The sequence below is a fragment of the Fulmarus glacialis genome, unplaced genomic scaffold (genome assembly GCF_000690835.1).
Source record: "Fulmarus glacialis isolate BGI_N327 unplaced genomic scaffold, ASM69083v1 scaffold6523, whole genome shotgun sequence".
In the NCBI taxonomy this organism is placed as follows: domain Eukaryota; kingdom Metazoa; phylum Chordata; class Aves; order Procellariiformes; family Procellariidae; genus Fulmarus; species Fulmarus glacialis.
The window spans coordinates 167,693-190,247 of NW_009204802.1; positions in this window are offsets into that span (position 1 = coordinate 167,693).

The following is a 22,555-nucleotide window of genomic DNA, read 5'->3' on the forward strand; positions in this document are numbered from 1 at the left end:
TCAGCTGCAAATTTAACAAGCATATTTTTTATTCCATTGTCTGAATTGTTACTGACTGAATAGAACAAAATCCAGATCAGACTGTTGCAGAACCTCATCTGATAACTGCTTTCTGGATAAAGTTCCCTAACCCAAGTTTTCATGACATCATAGTTTCATTTAGACTGTATCTCCTTAGCAAAGCAACAACAAACGCCTTTCTAAATCAAAACCTGCCACTCCTATTTTTTCCATGTGCACCAGAAAAAGCACTTTTCAAGATTAATGAACTAATCCTGTTTTAAGAACATAGGTCACTACCATATTCATTTTCAAAGTTTAATAAATATTTATAGCCATCTGTAATTACCTTCAAGAAGATTCTTGTGTGTTTCCCCAGAAAATGTCTTGCTGCATCCCAAATACGTGTGCCTAGCTATTACTGCTGCCAGTCTCTTCTCTGGCACCTAATTCTAAGATAATCCCAGGAAATAACATCAACTATTTGAGCCTTTTCTCTCTTTCTGGCTCCTACCAGAATCTCTACAAGCTCATGTACATTCACTTCAACATTTCAAACCTGTTTAAAGGAGGTAAGCAAGTTTAACCCTGAAACATAGTATTGCACAACTGACTAGAGTGGTCGCAGATGATCAACATATTCAGAACAGCAAACTAACATTTGAACATGATTCTCAAACAATGCCGTCAAATAACTAAAACCAACGATTATATTTAAAAGGCTTTTGTTCCTTTAGAGCATACCCTTGTTAAACTATTCTTCTTGAAAGTTTTGTTGAGCTTCGCTTGTGCAATATTGCACAGAGAGTCTCACATTTCTTGAGGGGTTATACACACACAGAGCTGATCCATGATTTCACATGTGGCCTCTGTACCTTGCAGTAGGCTTTGCGCAGGGGTCGGTAATGTCATGAGGCTCCATGCAAGTATAAAGTCCTGGCTGCCCATTACCGTGCAGGTTCAGGGATTCTGTTTATAACCCCTGGAGTAATTTACTTGTGGATCTGATCTGGGGAATGATCTGTAGTCTATTACTTGGGTAGAGTCTTCATTTTGTGGGAACCACATCGAGGCAGTCCAACAGAAAATTATGTTAAACACATTCTGTAGTGAGGGCTTGTAATTTGTACACAAGTCTGGGGAAGAGCACTGAATCAAGAAAACTTAATTTTGACAGTCCTGATATATAGTCTATTTTGGTTAACCAAAAGGAACACATACATTTTCTACATTAGAGAAATTTCCATTATTTTTCTCTCAGCCATGAAAATCGATTTTGATGTGATTACACTCAGAGGCTGCTTGATGTGCTTCTGACAGCACAAAATGGATAGAAACGGTGGGTGGTGTTGAATTGAGGATACTGTGGTTAGCTGAACTCTGTCACAAACTGAAAATGGTAAGATTAAAGCACACGCCATTAATGTATTGAGCAGGAGAGTGAGCCGTAGGAAAAATGGTGATTACGACATTTTGATGTTGAAGATTGCAAAAGATTCAAAGAGCTTTAATCATCTTCTGTTTACTGTAATCACTGACATTTGTTGGACTGGAAGGAGGTCACCAAAACTCATCAGATGAAAGCAGCCCTTAACGGTAAGCAATAGGGTTATGCCTAAGCATAGGTGGATATATGTAAGAAGAGGAGCCACGGTATTTGGAACTGTACAAAACAATGAAGGTTTCATTCTGTTCACATTGATTACATTGGGCTCATGAGTGGCTTCATGTACACTACTTCCCTTTTTGAAATCAGAATTTGACCCCATATTTCCATATTCCAGATAAAGTGTCATTTTTTATGAAATACTTACTGTTAGCCTACTGTTTAGGAAGATCCTCTTTTGCCTTGAGAGTTTTCATTGGTTCAAAAAAACCCACCTCAGAACAAACAGAAAGAAAATAAATGAGTAATAGGGGAATGTAATAAAGCCTGAGGTTTCAAATTATTTAGTCATCCAGATGTGTGGATCCTCTTCTGAAAACGTTTAAACTTGGCAAGACTGGAACTTGCTAGCTGGCTATTGCGGCACAGTGGTTGCAAGCAGTTCTGACCATGTTTTCCTCTAGCAGGATGAAGGGTCTGTTGTTACACACTTTAGTGGATACTTTGCTTATAGATAGGTAAAAATAGAAGAAATAAACATAATGTATTTTCAACAAGGTTACAAAACCAGGTTGTTATCCCAGTTGCATCGGAAACTTCTATCATCTGAAAGATGTTTTAGCAGTTTCTGTTATGTCTTGGGAGCAGAGGATTTGGAAAAGGACATTCATGAAGCTTCCCTGACTTTTTGCTATGTCAGAAATACCATGATGATTGTTTGTCTTCTGTTACTCTTTCTGTCCAGGGTGACAACAAGCAACTACGGTTCTATTAGAAAATGTATTTTTAAGTCTTTATCTCACATTTTACAAGTGTCAAAAATACTCTATTTTGGTGTGGATGTTAAATGTAAGAATAAGCTGGTTCTGAATTCATTCATTCTCAATAGCATTCTAATGGAGTTAAATAAAGATGCAATCAATAGGGTTATATACATAATAAATCAGGTCCTATGGAAGTGCTATAAAATGTACACAATTAAATAGCAATTTATATCCATCTTAGTTACTAGCTACTTTGAAGAATTGGAAAGAGAATTATGGTCTGGATTGAGCAAAGCTCCAAGCATGTGTTAACCTTACAGTTCCCATTGACAGTAAAGTCTAGCACACTAATGAATGTTTTTCTGACTGAAGTCTTTAATCTCTCTGAACCTCAATTTTCGCCACCCAAGTAATAGTTCTTTATCTCAGAATACTGCTGTGCAGATATACCTGTTAATTTTGCAAAAACATTCAACAGTTATGGAAGCGACATATGCACATGCAAATATTTCTCTCTGCCAGTAGCAATCAGCCTTCCTTTACACTTCTCTCTGTACTTAAACAGTTGTGTTTGGCCTTCTATCTTTCATCACCTGCCTGCTCCAGTTCATAGCAGGTATTTCTCAAATATTCATGAAATATGCATTTGAAAATAGGGTCTCACTATGTGTAGCTTTCATTGTCTTCAAAGGAAAGTGATCAGTCCTTCTCATGACTCAGAAAGAGAGTGATAAGCACGTGTATCTGGTCACTATAATTGGTGAAACTGAGTGTGCTAATATTTTTCTTTTAACATAAAACAATGAAAAGTTAGGACCTGGTTTTCTTTCCCAAACATGTCCCAGTCCTCATGCTCATTTAATAGTTTTTCTAAACAGTAGGAATTATATAATCTAAAACAACTAGGTGGTTTAAGAGAACTAATGTTCCATCCAAAGGTGCTTAAGGGCCAAATATTGAAATAATTGGTAGTGTGGAGATTTTGAAAACTACACTGTGAGCTGAGGATCATCTAACTTCATTTCAGCTCTGTAAAGGTTCGACTCTGGTCTAAGGTTGCCATCTGCATGACTTCAATGTTAATGAAGAGACATTCATAAACATCGTCAGAGTGTGACACAATCCACCTACTCCAGTCTCCTCTTTTACAATGGATGAATTGTTTGTTGGAGGTATTTATCGCTCTTCACTGACTGCAGAGGAAACCTGGACAGCTAGTTAAGGCTAGATTAAATGACAAGGACATTTGTCATTTAATGTCAGACAGACATTTAATGACAGATTAAACTGTCCTTTGAAGAGCTAAAATTAGGAGATGAATGCCACTTCTACACTCTTAAAAACAAACCCAGCTTTGAATGTCTTGGCTGTTTCTGAAAATGGAATTTCATTACTTTTGAAATTGCTATTCTTTCTATGCTTTTACAGTGTGAATGACGGAAAAGTATTAGACAGTAGTTATATCTTAATAAAAAGTGCTTAACAAGCAAGAAGTATTTATATAGTGTCCTATTAATCTAAATTAAACTCAGTTAAGTCCTTCTGGGATACTTACATGGTATATTCTATCCTTAATGTGTTCACGTTTCTCCCTTTACTGTTAGACTGAGGTATGTGTATGTGTCAAGAGGAAATGACTTCCATGGGGTTTCATTTTAAAACCGGACATGCAAATCCTATTATTAGGTCAAATTTTGAAGTCCTTACTAAGTATTTGCTCAGTCATCACTCCATCAAGATTTCCACTGACCACTTTTTACTTTTAATGGTTTGATCTGTGGTTACTATAAGTTTCATATCTAATTTTCCTGGTATGCAAATGTATCTCTTAATATAAAGTTTTATTTGCAATGCAATCTAGACTGCTTAGGGGTATTTTATTTTTATTTTGTTTTGTTTGCTCTCTATGGTTCTGTAGATATAAATATACTGCTTTACTGTGCAATTTTCCCCTCTGGCATTGTAATAACTATAATCCAGTGACTTCCTTTTTTTTTCCTGGAAAACTTCCTCGATCTGTAAAGATGGGCTGAACTAATTTGTGAATTGTAGGTAACTCTTCAGCTTGGGAATTGAACAAGGAGATCTTGTATTGTAATATCCCTACATACTTTCCACTGATAGGTCCCTTGTACCCGTATCAGATTGCACACATTGCCAGACCTGAGAAGGTATGGGTGAGTTTAATGAAGCTATGGTTCTTTTCAATGATCCCCTTCTGGTCATCTTCTGCTTTACTATGGTTCACAATAAGGAATAAGAGAAAAGAAAACGCTATTGCCTAATTTCTTATTCCCAGCTACAGCCTCCAGTTCACTGGAGCTTTGCCCTGGTTACTATTTTACAAAGGGAGCAGTAAGGGATGTGGAGGTTGTGAGGCCCCTTCTCAGAGCTTTTCACTTTTTATATGTGCTCTCCATACCTGCCTCACAGCATTGGCTTTTGTTCTTTCATATTATAATGGAGTTGACATAGCCAATCTGTAAATTGAGCCTTTCTCTCTCTCCTCCACCATCTCTAGTAACCCTAATAGCTGAGAAGTGGAAAGAGGTTTTGTGTGAAAAATGGGGAGTTCAGCTCAATCTCTGCTATGTTTACATTTCTGGCAGTATATTCAAGAAGAGTTTATCAGAGAGATACTCTCCTCACTGTTTCTTTCTAAAGGTGCCAGCCAAGTCTATCCTTTCTTTCACTTCCGAATGCTATGTTTTGTCGCATGCCACCTTACTGCTCACTGTCTTTGCTCCTGGCATGACTGCAATGCAAATATATAATGAAGAAATTCAAGCTATTGACCTGAACATGCAAAGTTGCTGACAATCTTGCCTTATCCCACATCTCCATTTTTACTTTCCATGCATCTTTTCCTCCCTATCGTTCTCTTAATATTTTCACTTTAATGCTCCCTTTGTCTCCTTTACCTCTCTGATTGCCTCTGTCATGTTTTATTCATTTGCTCTCTTGGTGTTTCTTCCAATCCTATTTTAAAATACACTTCTCTGAACAGTCCTTCCTGTCTTTTCCCACATAGCTACTAATTCCCATAACGGTGATCTAGTATCCCTGGCACAGCAGGATTTGATGTGGTGAAAAGCCAACATAGGAGCCACTAGCCTTCTCGTTGCCTCACTTAGTGAGCCCATGACATGTCCTTCAACGTCACAGCATGAGGGAGAATGACTATAACTTCTTTGATTTAGATTAGCCCGTTGGCTATTCTCATTCATGCTATGGACAGGTAAGGAAAGATTAAAGTTACACTGAGATTATAAAGGCCTGGCAATTAGGTGCTCAGCCTCCATCCACCTTCCCTGCAGTCTCACTGGAGAACACACATGACCCAAACAGAAACAGAATAGAGAAAACTCTTGCTACAAACCAGAAAACTCAGTCTGTGTGTTAGCCACCATGGAGGAGGTACTTGGGATAAGATATGTTTTATTCAGTGTTTTAAATCACTGCATACATTTGTGGTTCTATTTGTGAATCCATTTTCATACTGGATTTTCATTCATTTTATTACAACTATTATTTTGGGCCAAATTCTGGAGTCCTGACTTGAAGTCAATGAGAGGTTAATTTGAGTACAGATCAAATAAAAATTGAGAAGGTGTTTATCTTTTGGTACAGCGATAGTACCTTGCCTGGAATTCTGACCTTGCAATGTCTAAGATATACAGCCCTGAAAAAACATCCAAGAGGAAATTTGGTCAGGACACAACTGAAAGCACATGGCATATATAACAGAAATCATTGAAAACTAAAAGCCCTGCTGAGAGCGATATATGACATTCTGAAGGAAATCTGCATTTGACACATTGTACTATCATTTTAAAAATTTAAGATCTCTTTTATGAATTGGAAAAAAACACATTCAGGGTCCCGCTGGTCTCTGCTCTACATTTGCATTGCTGAGCAAAGCAGGAGCTACAGTGCCAGCTCCTGTAAATAACACACCTCCTCATACGGTCCCCTCATTCCATTATGATTGCAGGAAGGGGGAAGAGCAGCTCCTGTCCACTTCCCAAGCTGGGAGACTGCTGTTTGGAAAAGAGGGTCCACCGAGAAAAGACAGATGAAGAGGAAGGATGTGGTGTCCAAGCGGTGCGTTTGTGGCTCCTTCCCTTGCTCGTACGGGTTAGACCAACTGCTGAGCCTGATATGTGGTCTAGCCAACAGGACACTGTCTACCTTTTTTCCTCCACGGGTAGAAAATTTTCCCTTCCTTAGTGGTGTAAACACTAAATATCACTCAGCCTTGACTAGTCCTAGAAACTACATACAGGAATGAGAAACCTGACCTCTTTGACAATCCTGAACAAGGTCATTCAACTGCTTTTTTTTAACCTGTTCATACAGTAAAGCAAAATGGTGTTTTAATCTTGATTTGCTAATTATGACTGCAACCTATGTAAATGAACATATTTAAGTGATGTACAGGATGCTATGATGTTTTTTGCAAGACAAATCATATTTATGAATGCAGTTCTGTAAGCAGAAAAAATTCACAGAGGGTTTGTGAAATGTTAGTGACTCAAATGTAACTACTAAGCTATGATATCTGCATGAAGCTAATCAACCCAAGCATTCTGTCAAAGTCCACGTGACAGGCTCGCTCATCCTTGACAGCCTAATTGACACTATTAATCTCATGAGAAGAGTAACTTTCACAATAATGTACAGTACATACAAATGCAAATAATTTATATACACCAGCTACGTTTCACTGAGATGTTTCAGAAATAATGTTTAGCCTGTGTAACAATGTTTTCCATAATCTTACATTTTGTGGGCAACCAGCAGTGATGTGTATTGTGTTTCCATCCTGCAAAGTAGTAGTCCTATGGAAAAAAAGAGATCGGAAACTAGTTAAAACTTCTATTATAATGCATACACCCAAGAGTGTTGAGTTGAAGTTGCAACCTTAACTGTGACATTTCCTAACTTTGGAAGTTCTGACTTTGCAACCTTAGCAATGCTTTTTTTCCTGCTGGTTTAGTGAACATCTATATTTGGATGGATCCATTCATCATTTGTAGAGCAAACATGCAACAAATTTCTGCATTCCATTTTGAAGTTCACTTTAAAATAGTAAAAGATGAAAGCATCACTCTAAAGTTTTTTTAAGAGCTAACACTGCCTCGTCCATGTTGTGGTGTATTTGTCCCTGCCGGACAGTGACAGAGCATAGGATCTGTATGAGCTGTAATAGAGCAGAACAGAGTCAAGTACAGCTTTGACTGTTCCTGAAAATGTCTTCTCAATGGTGAGAAGCTTTCTGTTTTTATATAATTGGTCAAGTAATTGTAAGAAAAGATGCTTTTAAGGTATTTTGCAGTAGTTTGTAGAGAAATTAACTTTTTTTTCCAATTGGAATCTGTATGTTTCTTATGTGATCATGACTAATGAGAATTTTGGAAAATCTTGCAGAGGGAGAAGATATTTCTTACTTTGATAGAGAGAGTTCATAACATACTTTTCTATTTATGTGGAGTCCCCTAGGACTATTAAAACAGACTGCATATTATAATCTCTATTAATATTATGGGCTATGTATAGAATACCTACATCTTAGGTATGTTTCTATACTACTGAAGTATTGCATCTCCATGTAAAATATCAATTCCTTGAGCAGGAACTGTTATTGTATGCTTCTGTACAAGAAAGCACAAATAAGTCCACAGCAAGTTCAGAATTTTACTCTAATACAAGCATAAACGATAATGGCAACAGTGTGATTTAACCCCAGTCTCCTTATCTTTATATATTACATTCTCCCCATCTAACCAGGGCATCTGAAAAAAAAAAAAGGTATAGAAAGCTGGGACCTATCTAAAGTATTTTGTGGATTTTTTTCTATTATGTTGCTTGACAAAGAAATAGACCAAAATGTTTTGTTTAAGAAATTACTCAGGAAAGTTAAAATATTGGCTTGGGTAAAGAGAATTCCAGCAATCACTGAAAAACACCCAACTGGTGCGTAGCTGTGTAGCAGCAATGCCTGGCATTACAGTCCTTGAGCGAAAGCAATTAAAAGCTTGCCTCTAGTCTTGTATTCCCACCTGTACTGGCACCAGCATTCATCTGATACCACAGTGAGGTGGGTCAGAGAGTGACGCTAGCAGAAAACTAACTCAACAAAAAAAGTTTCTGCTAGTTCAGCTCCCTGACCAGCTTGGCACAGGATCAGACAGGCACCAGGGCTGATGCAAAGGACCGGGAAACTCTGAGCTGGGAATGAGGGGTGACTGAAGAAGCATCAGCTTAGTTTGGCTAATGTTGATGTGGTATTGCACCTTGACTTGTTAAGAAAAATGGAGATCAGCTTTCCGTTTTCAGTAACAAAGGATTTTCTGGGGCCCCAGGAGAAGCACCAAATCAGAGTCCTTTTCCTCCATGGGCAAAAGCAAAATGCCAAGTTTAGGTATGATTGGGGGGTGGGAGGAGAGGTTATCTATTGTTCTAAATATCTTTTTCTAGCTGCAGTACATGTGCTGGCAAACAAATCACCCTCAGCTTTAAGGAGGATCACTGCATCAGCAATCACTCGGATTTTCTGTGTGCAGAAACCCTGCCCCTGGGGCTGTCAGCTAGCATGGGCACTCAGCACAGACCCGGCTCCGGAGGCTCTGGCTTCACCAAAAAGCTGACTGTGTCACGGGTGTCTCCTTGCCTCTCTCCCCGGCCAGAAAAAGAAGTGGAGACACAGCCCTGTTAATTACGAGGGACCTACTGGAAGACTACAGAAGTACCCCAAAAGTTATAAACTTGGTCTTCTTAATTAAAAGATTTTACACCATTTATAGAACTGCAAGCAAATGTGGCTGGCAATGAAACCTTCTTTCTAAGAGGGAGTGTTGGAGGGCCATTATATTTCACTCACTCTTTCTCATATTTAAAACATTTCCATTTCTATTTTGATTTCCTCTCTCCTGTTCTTTCCATTTCTCCTGCCATCTCTCAAAAGTACAGAATAAACATCCAGTCTTTAATGGTGACTTAGAGCAGTCAAATAGAGTGTACAAAGTTAGGAAAATATAACCTTCTATCACATTAATTTTAATTATTGGCCACAGAAATATTTGTTTTCACCAAAGAGCTTTGACTTATGAAAAATAAATGAAGACATTTTTAATTGCAAACAGAAATAGTCTGTATTGGGTTGGTTTCAATGTTAGCTATCACTACTATTTTTATTTAATAGTACATTTTCGTTGTTAAGCATTATTTCCTGTACTTCTGAAGAGCTTGTAAGTTAAGTTGTTGTGTATATAGAGAATAGAAAGATATATCTGTGTTGATTTCAACTGGGTCCTTTTTTCCTTTTGCGTGCTTATACAAGGTGCAGAGCAATGGGTAATTTTTTTTTTCATTACCAAACAGCTGCATTTGCGTTCATTTGGTTGCAAAGCTGTTTACTTTTGAAATTACTTTATTAATTGAAAAACTTGTAAATATTGGTAATGTCTCCTCCTACTGTAATTGCTACCACATTTTTATCCACATTCCCCTTACATTTGTTGCATATCAAGCCTGTTCAACTACTTCAGTGAGAGGGAATAAGATATGGTAAAGAGGGAATAAGATGATAAACCAGTATTAGTTAGCCTCGTCTAATCCTTGGATCTCAAATGCTGATAGAAATATTAATGAACTGAGACCCTGACGATGTTTTCAGATAGGACTGCTTTACTCAGATCTGGAGAAGTTGCACCATGACTCTGATTTAAAGAGGCTTCATATGACAAATCCAATCTGGATCCTATCACTGTGACAGAACTAAAATAATACACAAGGTACTTGTTTCCTAACCATGTTTTTAATTCGTTAATCTGTAGATTGCATTTTCCACCAACCCCGGATTTGAAACTCTTTTTTTTATTATTATTTTTTTTCTGTTTGGAAAATAAAAGATAGTCCTGATGCATAAGGCACTTTTTTTATTCAGTGGAAGAAAGACATCTGAAATCCTGGAGAAAGTACAGACCCCATTCTGCAAGCCCTCAATTCTTACTGGGAGCTCTGCTTGGAGGGCTTGCAGGATCGGTTCAGAGAATATGTAAGGAAGATAAAAAGGAAAAAAAGAGGAGAGAAAGAGAGAGAGATTCAAAGGGATTTTGTGGAGACAGAGATATATTAAACCAGACTATGCTTTCTATTTTCAGTAGTCTAAGGAAAGTTCAGCTCTGACTTCAGAAAAAGGATTCAAAAGAAAACATGCAGCCAGGATTAGTGTTTGCTAGCACGCCTCACTATTAAATTCAGTTAATGTGCTGTTTCAAAAGTCAGCTCAGAGAGAACTTTCTGGAATAAAAGATCAAGCCTTGTTTCTTCCTCTCTCCCTCTCCCCTGTCTTTCACACAAATATACACCAGCACGTTCACAGAGCCCAACAGATTTCACAGTGGCTAGATGAGATACACCGTTAACCACAAAACCCTTTGGTCAACCTAATGAGTCTGTTTTCTCTTAAACATGACTAAGCTGACTAGTAACCTGTTAAAACCCAAGCTTCTTTGTAAAGCAGAAAAAGAAACAAAACAAACAGTCTTTATAAATAAATTAAAATTCTAACTAAAAAGCTAATTATGAGGGTATTTGTTTTGTTTGAGGTAAGGCACATCTATTATCATAAAGATAATTAACTCAGTCTGACAGATCTAATAAAAGGACAAGTTTAGCATTGGCTTAGCCAGAAGCCCAAGGCAAGCAATTTTTATAATTACTAGTTATTGTAACTGGGCTCAGAGAAAATGGTCTGTGATATTTAAATAGTAATGTTAATTTGCATTTAGACCCATTTTTTTCTTCTTTCCCAGGCAAGATCTATTTAGCTGGAATGAGTAAAAGAAACTTGAATAACTTAAAAAAACCAAGAATGGCTCTGTCCTTACAGAAAAACTTGGTCTCTTTATGCCTGGATAATTAATATCCTCACAAGGTAAGTGCTCTGGTAATCACAAAACAATTAAACAGCTTAACACAGTTTTAACACACAGGAAATGTTGAGTTTTCAGCCTGAAATGATGTCTGTAGACTGCATTTATTTGGGGCAACTGTATCTATTAATGCACGGACCTGCTATGTGTACCTCCACTGCCCATGCCCTGAACATGCCCCTGCTGTTGAGCAGGTGAAGAAAGGGCTGGAGAGGCGGGAGGAAGCACTCGGCTGCTGTAAGGAACTGGTTGCCATTCACAAAGAGAAAGGGAACAAAATAATGTTCAGGAATATATGCATAAGAAGTAAATTGCTCCTGCTGGCATGGTGTAGTAGCCCTTTAACTAATGCTTACCTCAACATTTTGCAGCACATTCTCTGCAAGAAAAACAAATCAACATTTTAAAAGGAGAAGGTTATTTTTTAACTGCTTCTGTAAAGAAGGTTTTAGAAATAAGTAATAACTAGAGTGAGAAAATACATTGGTGACATACTATGAAAAAGCACTTAAAGTACTTGCCATTCAAGTATGAATTTCATTACGTACTACAGGCAGATAACGTTAACCCAGTGCATTTTGCCAATGTAGGACCAGATCTGGGGAGCACTTCAAGGTCATAGAGGCCTAAGCTCCCCAAATTTCAACGTGCTGTGGAGCTGATATAGAGATGCTGTAAACTGCCCTAAATCCTGTGAAGAAAGCTAGAGTCCTACAGCACTGCATGAGTTTCCCATGAAAAAGAGAGCACAGGGAGCCTGAAGTCTTTGTTCACAAGATGGTGGAAAGGACAAACCTGAGACACTCATGAATCAAAGGGACCAGACCGATGCATGTCGGAGCACAGCATCCCTTGTTTGCTGCCTCGCTTGCTGCTCTCCCTCAGTCCCAACCTGACAGCAAGAGCTATAGCCCAGGCTGCAGAATTAGGGTGCACTTCCCCACCCATTAGTTCACAGCCTTTTTCATGACAGGATATTTTTAAGCCAGTTCTCCAGTTTTGGGCCCCAAGAATTTGTGTTATTATTTATCCGTTCCGTATTATATCAAGGATTTTATTTTATCATCAGCCCTGCTAACTTTACTGGTTAGCTTTTTCTTTTTTAATCGCGTCTGGTGGGACTGGCAATTGACTGTTGCTACTGCACGCTCTCCATGTGATGGTATGGGTGGAGGTATTGCTTGCTAGCCCTTTTGCTGCCTGGTTGTCTGAGGCTGAAGACACTGCCCTAGCTTTTTGTGCTTCACTCTTAATGGGTTTGATGTGCTTTTGAACAGCTTGGCCAAGGTTTTTTTTTTTTTAATGGGAGGCTAAATTTAGGATCATAAATGCCTATTTGAACTCTGAAATTAGCACACACACTATCTTATGTTTGGCTATTGACTGTATATTAATAATTCAGGTTTTGTCTTCAATAAAATGTACTTTTTCACTAGATAAGAAAAATAAGATTTTTATCTATTTTGACTGAAGATTTTGGTAATTTTTAAAAATCTGTTTTTTCAGCCTTCTCATGCTTTGAAGGTTTATGAATTTATTTATTCAGAAGGTCCCCTGCCCGTTGAAATCCCAGTGTGACTTTGTATCTGAGTAGTCCTACCAGCATCATCAAGATTACTCACCATCTGAGGAGCTATATGCGTGCTTTGCTGGCAGAGGGCTCAAGGGTCTGATCCTTGAAGATAAGAAGCACTGTCTGGGCTACTGACTAAGCATCACCTGCAAGGATTTGGTCCTTTTCAGAGTCATGGCCCAAGAAGACCAGCAAATATTCATCTCCAGCTAATGTGAAGGAGGGAAGGTTCAAGGCTGAGGATTGATTCTACTAACTGTAACCTAAGATGTCGTCTCTGAGCTCCTGAATGCTTATAGACATCAGTCTAATCTCATCAGTTCAAGAAAAATGTTACCCCCTCCGTTAGACAGAAACAGGCAGACAAAACTTTGCTTTTTGGTCTGTATTTACGGCCCTTGAAGCCAGAAGACAGGCAGAACCCTGCTAGGGATTTTGAAATTTCGGCATAAAAAACAACAGCATGATGCTTTGTGGTTCCCATCTACCCTGAGTTTTGGAAATTTTTAAGTTGTTTTCTCTAGAGCCCTAGGATTTTATTCATAGCGCTGTACTGCTACACTTCTACCGCCATTTCTGGGTGCTCCTAACCGCGATATTCAATTTTCTTGGTGGAGGAAATTGTTGGTGGCAATTCTATATGTTCCATTTGCTTCTATAAATTAAAAGAAGAAAAATTTGGTGGCAATTCTCATCATATTTTAAGAATTTAAAGTGGGTCAGCTTTTGGCCTACATGGGTTGATGGAGCCCTTTAAATAGGCTCTAGCCATAGCATGTTATTAGTCACTGCAGCAGGCAAAAAATACATTGTTTCCTTGCTGAGAATAACATTTGCTTATGAATTGATCCCTGAAAGGTTCCTCCCGGGAATATGTTTGGTTTTTTTTTTCCTTTCCTTCTTTCTTTCCTTCTAAGGCAAAATAGTTTTAAACTACAGATGTGCTAATCTGTAGGAGACTCCAGAACTCATTGATCTGTGGGCAGCGTAGGTATTAATCTACCTGGGTTGGGAGACTAAAAGAATGAACGATTAATTAAATAGCCTTGAGGTTATTTTTCAAAACAGCATTGTAAGCAATGATGGGCAAACCTCAAAAGGTTTTTATACTGGGTTCAGTTCAGATCAACGCCCTGAATTTCATAGACTGATCTGATCATTGGAAGCATACATAAGAGGAAAAAATACTTTGAGGCAATATTTTAAGATAGACCAATCAGCCCAGTGGGGAAAAAAATGAGAAAATGTTTAGAAAATACATTTTAATCTTGGGCCTGAAAGTCGATACACATTCTAAATACATTTAAACGAATCTCTAAGAGAAAGCATGGGTGTTTAGACAGTTTTCAAAATATTATTCAGGGAAAATGCAGAATTTATTATCACATTTATTGTTTCCAAAATGACTTAGTGTTTTGTAAAACTAGTAACAATTTAAATACAATACAGTTTTTTTATTCTTCTTATGGCTTTTACTTCTTGTTGCTCCCACTGAATGAAAAGACCTTCCTAAACTGACATACAAGATGATACTGCCAAATCCCTCAGGATGATTTCTTCTGTGACACCAATGAAATAAAAGCATGGAGAGATGTCTGAGTATAGATTTTGTACATCAGTCCCCATGATACTGCATAAATTGACCCATAAACTGTATACGCTCATGTATCTTCCCCTCCCTGCTCTTTGTTCTTTGCTTATTGTATATTCTGTCAATGCAGTAAACTGTTCGATGATACAAACTTATTCTACTAGGCTTTAAGCTGAGCAAGAGCAATATAAAACCATACTACAATGCAGAGCCCCATTTAATTTATGTTGCCTCTAACTGAGGCTTGGCACTGTGTTAACAGCACCTATGTCTATCTATTCTGTTGCTTTTGATCATCTCAAAGGGCAGGAAGGACCAAGAGGATACACAAAAATTTGTCTTTTCCAGCATGTCATGGAGACATAAACTCAGATTTAAAGCTGTTTGGGGCTGCATATCATTGTACTATCAAACAATGCAGCTCCTTCCTGGATAGTGCCTCTGGATGTGATGGCACCAGAAATAACGTGACATTACTTGAGTAAACGGGTGGATAAAAAAATGGCAATGATTTCTATCAGGGTTTTAAAGAGGGCCTGTATGCACTTCTGTCATGCAGTTTCTGCTGCAGCTTGGCAATGTTCTAGCTCTAACATTAATAGATCCCTCTTAGATCTAACAGCCAGATGGTCAGCAGTTGTGAACTACTTACTGAACCACTCTTGAAGTTATGCCAAGATATCTGTATACGCATATTCTTTCTGCAAGCCAGTGCTATAAGGTCACAGGAAGACCAAGGTCAAAAGTGATTCATCTCATGTTTTTGGGGGTGTGTGTTGGCTTGACTGGCTGCACATAGTTGCTGAGCTGCAAGCAGAAGAGGCGGAGATAATAATTCATAACAAGTCAGTTATTTATTGAATTTTTGAATCTTCTTATGTTTGCAAATTGTCCATGAACAGACCCTGATTTTCCTGAATGCATTTGTTACTCAGAGTTATTTGCTGACACAGGAAACAGAAACCACAGAAATGCTGGCTGGGGCTTACCCTTCTTTCTTAAAGGCTGAGCAGAATAGCCATCAACTGGGCACTTACCATGAGGGCCGGTGAAAGAAAAATGGAGCATAAAGTCAAAATATGGGAAGCTGAGAGACAGAGATAACCATCATAAAAGGGTTTTCAGCCTCTTGACCTCAGCAATATTACCAGCTACATGCCATAACTTGATCTTTGGCATTAAACACTCTGCTGAGTAGGTGTTTGCTTTGTTACCCTCTTCCTGGCTATTTTTTTCAGCTGCCTTAACCCTTGGGCTGCTGCCATGCTCCTTCATCTCTTCCTCTTGACACATCCTCCCAACTCTCAAGATAAGTTTTGGCTACAAAAACCCCTGAAACAATGCTCAGAGCTCCTTCCCAGGCACTTTATGAGTAATTTGAAGATAAAAATACACTCATAATTGTATTTGTTCAACCATTTTGATCAACTCTTTTCACCCACACTATAATTTTTGCTTGTCTCTGCTGCTTTTATCTGGAAATGTGCACATGCACATTTATGCCCTGAAGCACTTACAGTCTGAAGACAGAAGAGGATGGAAGACAGTAGGAAACATAATTTCTGTCCTTCCTTTTTGGCATGCCTGTGGTTCACGCTAGAACTTCAAGCCTTTGTCTTAAACCTGGAACATCCTGGATGGCCTCAGCCATCTTTTGGAGCCAGTTTACTAAATACCTGCAATGATGTCTCTACTTCAGTGGAACACATAGGACAGTGCTACTCTCTGGCAGTCTCTACCCATTAGAGACTTGCCTTTGCCATAGTTACAAATTTGAAACTCACTTTCAATTTTTATTTCTCACTCCTTTTTTTTCATATCTGAGAACACAGTCAAAATTTCCATCCCCCTTTCCCTTTTTTATGTTGAACTGGAAATTGTTTTGAGCAGCTCCATTTTCAGCATGTATTCCTGGCCTAGCACAAAACTAATGAATAGCCCATTTGTGAGAAGTGTAGGCAGAAGGAATGTGATTGCAGGCAAATTTGACTAGGAATTGAAACAAACATTCACAGAGAGTATTTTGTGGTGTTCAGTCACATTGGCTAGCCCTTAATTGATAGGACTAAGTGTCTCTAGTTAAAAGCAATATCTAAGTAACTAAGCTGTAAAAAACACATTACAGTTTTGCACTTACCATATTGCTTCCATGTGTGCGCAGAGGGGCTGTGTGAAAAGCAGCTTCCCAGGTGCAACGCAGGGTGGCCTAACAGGTGCAAGGAGCTTCTGAAATCTCCCATCCCTCCTCTTCTCCCCATCTTCAGCAAAAATCCTAAAAAAGAAGGGATACTGTTGTAGGAGGGTTTTTTGTTTGTCTTTTTAGAAAGGATTTATGGGTTATAATGGATGGCAAGAATAATACAAGTCAATGTTGTTATATTATGTAAATAAAAGAGTATCATACCAAGATACAATCACAGAATGGTTCAATTTTGCCCTCAGAAAAGGTCTTTTCAGTAGGGCTGGTTCTTATGTTGGGGCTGGGGTTTGCACAGCAAAAACATGATCCCACTTCCTTACTTCAACCACAGCGAAGCTGCCTTGAAGCAGTTACTGCCTCCTGGTCATTTCCACCTGGTTGGTGGGAGTGAGCAGAGGCGGCCAGGAAATGTGTACTTATACCCCCCCTAGCAAGCCTTTCCAGTTCTCAGTGCGGGGGCTGTGATTCTGTCACAGGTATGTTGCTATTTGCTGCTTGATGCTAATTAAGACAAAGGTTTTTTCCTTTTCTTTTGCCTGACAATGAGTTTACCATGGTGAAGAAATCTGAAAAAGGCCGCTGAAGCAATGGAAATGAGTTCCTGTGCTTAGGGGAGCGTGTCGTAGTAACTACAGGCAGTATACTGCAGCTATCTGTCTTTGCTTCTTTTATGCTTTTGAAAGAGAGCTAGACTCGTCCTCATGCCAGCTACTAATGTTCTCTGAAGGCAGAGCCAGTGGAGTGAGACATGCTGCTCCCCTGCCTCAAGTTATCTTATCAGCTTCCACTCCTGATCCCTGGGATGCAAGGGAATTTCTAGCATAAACCTTAAGTGCTCCCACAAGCCACCGAGTCAGCTTAAACGCAGAAATTATTAAGCTTCTTAATTTAGACAGTTTATTTCTTAAGCCTGAATCTCTCTCCAGAAAGTGGGGGAGAAAAGTTAAACATTTATTAGAATAGTCACTTATCTGACTGAGTTCAGCTTTACTGTAAATAACTTTTCTCCTTTCTCATGAATGTTCGCCCACCCTCTGGTGTCTTCATCTTTGGAAAAACTTTCCTGGAATTTGAAATTTTAGGAAAGATAAAAGAACGTGTGCAAATAAATAAAGTCTGGCTTTCTAGTAAAATACATATCTTTCATGAACACAGGCAGAATGATCCCACAGTTGATTTACTTTGCAGAACTCCTGTGCCCTAGCCTTGGCTCAGCAAGAGTGACATTAGGCTACTCTACATCAGCTTGTCTTGCTGGGCAAAGCACAATCCATGAAATACCCGCTTGGAGTAGTGTCAGGGAATATGGTATTACTGGTCTGAAACTGGTATAGATGGCATCAAAGTATTATTACTGTGAACATTAAAAAAAAAACAAACCGCATTAAATTTGTCACATTAAAGATATCTCTATCACCTTCTGGGATCCTTTCCTTCAATTTATGCTCACATATGTAGTACTGCATGTTAAACTTCCAGCAGCTCTGTGCACGTGTTTTGCTGCTTAGGCCTAGTACAATATTTTGTTTGCCTTGCTCTTTCACCTTATCTTTTACTGATTCTTTTCTTTCTTATTTGTTGCACTTATTGTTCTTCATTTAATCCTTACCTGCTTAGATAGTCATCTGACCTAGTTTTATGATATGGATTAAAGTAAAACCTATAATGTAAGTATTCTTGCTTTTCTGTATTCTGCCCTGTCATCTGTGTTTTGCTGGGATTTTGGTTACTGGGGCTGGTTTTGGTTAAAGGAGCTTCTGTGTCTCTGAGACTTACCCCCTAAGTGACTGGGATCATGCTGTAAGCAGCTTTGTTCTCTGAGTTCTCGGGTACCCATTATCTCATTGCTTCAAAAGCAGACTTAATTCTTCAAACTCTGAAGATAACTTTGTCTTTAATTATTCAGTCAGAAACTCCCACTGAGGTGAATGAGGGGGAGGAGGGGGAAAGGTCCCTGTATATTTTAAATAAGAAATGCCTGTTTGGTAGATAGTTCTCTGGTTTAGCAGTGTTAACTCACTCTGGGTAAACACATACTTTGGATGGGAAAGAAGCAATCTCTTAACATTCTTGGGTTAAAAAGCCAGCAGAGATTTGTTCTGGTGCTGTAAATCCCCCTGCCAGTTTAGCAAGACTGGCAATGTGTAAGAACATTAATAAATAAAAGCAAACATGATCATCAAGGAAGAGAATTGATTCTTCGTTCTCTTTTCCACTCTGTGCTGATTCTTCCAAATTAGAGCTGAAGGAAATCAACAGAGAGTTGTGTTAATGTCCCAGCCCTAGAAAAGGTGTTGGATTGTAGGGTGCCTCGGATCAGCCTTTTATCTGTGCTTTTCTTTGTTTGTGAAGCTCACATCTTACTTTTGCTTAACAGTTGATAATCAAGTACTGTGACTGCTCAGTGCTGTGGCTGATTTTCATGCCCCGTCTTGCCCCAAGACTTGCTCACTGATCCATACGTTCCTATGTAGGAATGCACCTGGATTTCATCTCTCATTTTCACACTTGCATAGTTTTTCCTTTTGGATGATAATGGCTGTTATAATTGCTATGTGACATACAGTCGGAGAGGTCTATCCCAATGTGAAAGTTCATACGCATCACATTTTCGGGTATGAATTTCTATTTCTGCTATGCAAGGGCATAGTATTGGGCTTTAACTATTGTTACTACACGATTTAAACAAAACCTTGTAGAAGGTGGTGAGTAGGAGTTCTTAATTTAAAAGAAGTCTAAAAACACGTCTTTATGGAAACAGCCAGTTGAAACTATAGGAACTTCTGCCCAAAGAACAACTGTGACCCATGCAGCTAAAGAGATTTTTTCACATCTCCAATTAACAATCAAAAAGATTGGGGAAATAATGACGGTAACTTTGTCTTTATAAGCAAAGGAAACAACAAAACCAGGAACTATTTACATATAAGTGGTAGACCCAATGGCAGCTTGCAACAGGTAATGGCTAAAAGGAAAGAGCTGCTCAATAAAGTCCTGTCTGAAAGTAGAGCCATAATCAAATAAATTAGCCATGGTTGCTTAAAATCTACTGTGTTCAGAGAAAGGACTTTGTAGGTTTTCTGCACCTAAGATCATCTTAAAAAAGAATGAACAACATCTTGCCCCTTCATCTATTTCTTCTCTAGTGGAAATTATATGCTGCTAAATGTAAAAATTTCATATCTGCCTGGGTCATTAACAGGATAGATAGATACTTCAGGTATGCATCACTGTTAGTATTCACAAAATGATCATGAGACTTCAAGATTTGCTGCCTTTTTTTACAGTCATAGACCTTGGAAACATGAAAATCTCAGCTGCTACTACAAAATTCAATATATTTCTAACCTTAGCAGTTCTAGAGGTAATCCTGGAAAGCAATGATATAAGGGTAGTTTAAAAATCTGGGATTCAGAATATATAGAAAAGAAAGTACCCATCCGTTTTTTTATTCCTCCCTCAAGAGTTTCAAAGGTTGGCTTTAGTAATCCTTCCTGTTTCGGGAACCACTTTGTAACTTCAATCATTACTTGTTGCTTCTTCAATTCTGAATTCAAGACCTGTCTATTGATAGTTTAATTGCTGTGCGTTTTTGACAGTCAGGGGGACATTTGCAGTACAAGATGCAGGGATGTGGCTTTGTGAATCCTACTAAAACTAGTGGAGGTTGTATGTTTCCCATACGCTGCACTGAAAACGTGCTCCCAAATGTTCTTTGCTCCTCATGGACTCCCCAGAATTGCATGGTGTGTGCCTGCCTGAACTGGGATCCCCCTGAACACTGCACCAGAGCTTTCTGCTGTTGTGGAACTGGCTACTCCCCTTGCCATCCAGAAACTGCTTTACTGTTGTGCTGGTGCTTTTCATTGTCAGTCTCCTGGTGCTTGTGAATGAACTGTCACAGTCAATGCAGTTCTACCAGACAAAGTGTGCCATTGTAATACAGGACAGGTGGCAGGTACAAAAACCTATGAATGCAAGATTCCTTCCCTGTACACATCCACACACAGAAAAAGAGGGAGACTGGGCAGTACCTTTATCCGCAAGGGTAAAAACCCCCCACTTTCTATCCAGGCTTTTTTTTTTTTTAACTGAATATGAGATTAAAATAAACAACACGTGTCTAAAATAATGAGCTCTAATGTAAACAGTACAAATGGACAGCATGTATGTCTTTGAAGAATAAATGTACAACTACCATTCCAGACCTCCCAAGTTTTTTAATCTGAACCCTAGAGCTTACTGCTGCGTGGCTGTAAGCAAGCCACCGTGGGGTGGGTTCAGCCTGCTCGCTGGCTGGCCGTGCCAGGGAGTTATCACCCGGGTGCGAGTGCAGGTAGCTGAGGACAGAGTCAGGCAGGCGAGTCCATCTTTTATCACAAGGTGAGGGTACTCTGCTGCTTGCGGATCAGAGTCCCAAGGGCTTCCAGTCTTTATAGAACTAATAAAGGACTGGTGTATCAGCCTTATTGCTTGCATGCTTTTTATTTCTATATATATTTTTTTGATGCTTTGAATTCAAATTAATCCCATGAATAATGTACATATGGTACTTTAAAATAGCTGCATGTCCTAGCCTGCATCTGTGTTGTCCTACTATCTAAGGCTACCAAGATTATTTTATTATTAAAAAAAATTCATTTCAGAGGATACCAGGAGGTCTTAGCTTTGTGGCTAAAGAAGAAAGCCTTTCCATGGGAAAGCCTGGTTTCCCTCACAGAGGGCTTGAATATCCAGTGTTTTCAAGTTACAATATTCCTGCCTGAATGCTTACTCTTTCAAAAACAATTTTACTTGAATTAATATGCATGCTAGTCCCAATATTACTGTAATCAGCTTTTTTAATTTCAGAAAGGATATTTTCACTTCTGTTTAAAGAAATTTATTGATACCTAAACAGTTCTACTGATGCTAGAAGAGTCCCCAACCTAAAATACATGTCTAAATACTCATACAATTTTTGCGTAAGCAAATTTTTTTTCACAGTCAGGCAACACTTAATCTAACCAACATTTACTCAGATCAATATATTTTAATTGAAACTAATGGCAGATAGCTTAAACCAAAAGATTTTTCACTGAACTAAGTACATTAAATCAATACATTGCTAAAAATTGCTATATCTTGTATGAAAGGTATTTATATTCTTAGCTAAATTCATTTTATTGAAACATATGCATATTAACAGTAATCAAAATACTGGTATTTAGACACTGCTGATGGCACCAGTACATTCAGAAAACTCCAGGCAAACTTACACAAAGAAGCCATATAACACAAGGAGCTAATTTGCTGAAAGTGAAGAAAAAGAGGAGTGTGGCTTGATTCCTTCTCTCTGCCACAAACTATTCATCTGATCTTGGGTAAAGTACTCAGAGGACTAATTTAGGCCTGGACTCCTCCAAGCTGAGACCAGGAAGGCACCTCTCTGCTCAGTCGTGCTCTCTGTGCAATCGCCTGGTGGAGTGATTCATCTCTACATCGATTATTCTGGGAGCTTACAACCAACGTGGCCATTTCAACAAAGTATCTCAAGTTTGGTGAAACCTGTCATTAGCGGCTGTTATTGCAAAGTCTGTCAGTGTAAGAGAGAATTAAGCACCTCAATATCCATGGAAATCAGCACACCTCTTATCTGTCCATAGCTCACGTTCTTGTATGTGTAACAAGGACAACAGCACTTCTCCTAAGCTTGTCTTGTTTGACTAAGCTTTTGGGCTGGGGACTGTCTCTGACTATCTACTGAGACAACACATCACAACAGGGCCTCAGTCACAGCTACTATAACGGCAAGCTAATTGTAAATACAGAACTGGAAGAATTGGTGGCTTAAGCGAGAAACTGATAGCATTTACCTATCTGGTACTTTCATATTTTCAGCA